We start from the raw sequence: 1050 nt of genomic DNA on the forward strand, positions 1-1050 counted from the left end.
GCGTTGAGTGGAATGGACTGCTTTTGTTATATATATATATATATATATATGCTAAGTTTGGAATTAAAACAGGATATTATGATGCCATTAATGTTGTATAAAGGGGCGGATAAATGACCCGAAAGAGCATATATATAAAGAACAGTTAAAGTCAGCTAACTCAAAATTTAAAGCATTATATATCAATGTTTTGACAATCATTTTAAACATATTTTATTATCAAATATGTATTGTAATAATTATTATTACAATACATATATTAATAATTATTATACAGTGACCAACGAATGTATGATAATTTTTTAATGCATTAAACAGTCAAATATCACACAGTTAAATTCAAGAGATGTTTCATGACCACCAGAGTGAAATCAAATACTACTGAACTTTCATGACATTTCTGGCACTGTTGATGTGACCTCAGAACTCGACCACATCACAGGAGCTTTGAAGCTTCCAGCAGAGTGTGTGTGTGTGTGCGTGTATGTGCGTGCTTGTATGTGTGTGTGTGTGTTTGTGTGTGTGCTTGTGTTGGAGGATGAAGGGGTTTAATATCCCATTGAGACATAAAAGCCTCCAAAAGCTGGACACCAACTCTTCCTCGCTGAAACAATATTTGAGCTCTACACAACAAACCAAATGTACTCTTGAGGAACAACAATACAAGCATACATACAACTCAGCTGCTTTAATACAGTTTTACCAGGGTAATACTTTGCTATATGCTAAGGGCTGGATGACTACAACATTCATGTACTACGGTATTTCAAAGAATACCATGGTTTTACCATGGTAATCACAGTTCTTTCCAACAAATCGTGTGCATGACATCTGATGAAAGCAGTTTGAAGACTAACCAGAATCCGCAGTGCCAGTTCACGTATGTAATACCCTGCTTGTAGTTTATGTTATTTCTGATTTCACAGCAGTGCACACATAAACATAATTATGTCTATGAGAGCACAATTGATCATCCACATGTTCCAAACAACTACGGCAAGCGCAGTGGTACAAAAGTTAAATACAAAACGCGAGGCGCCCTTATATATA

The sequence above is a fragment of the Sinocyclocheilus anshuiensis genome, unplaced genomic scaffold (genome assembly GCF_001515605.1).
Source record: "Sinocyclocheilus anshuiensis isolate Anshui unplaced genomic scaffold, SAMN03320099.WGS_v1.1 scaffold383, whole genome shotgun sequence".
Taxonomy (NCBI): Eukaryota; Metazoa; Chordata; class Actinopteri; order Cypriniformes; family Cyprinidae; genus Sinocyclocheilus; species Sinocyclocheilus anshuiensis.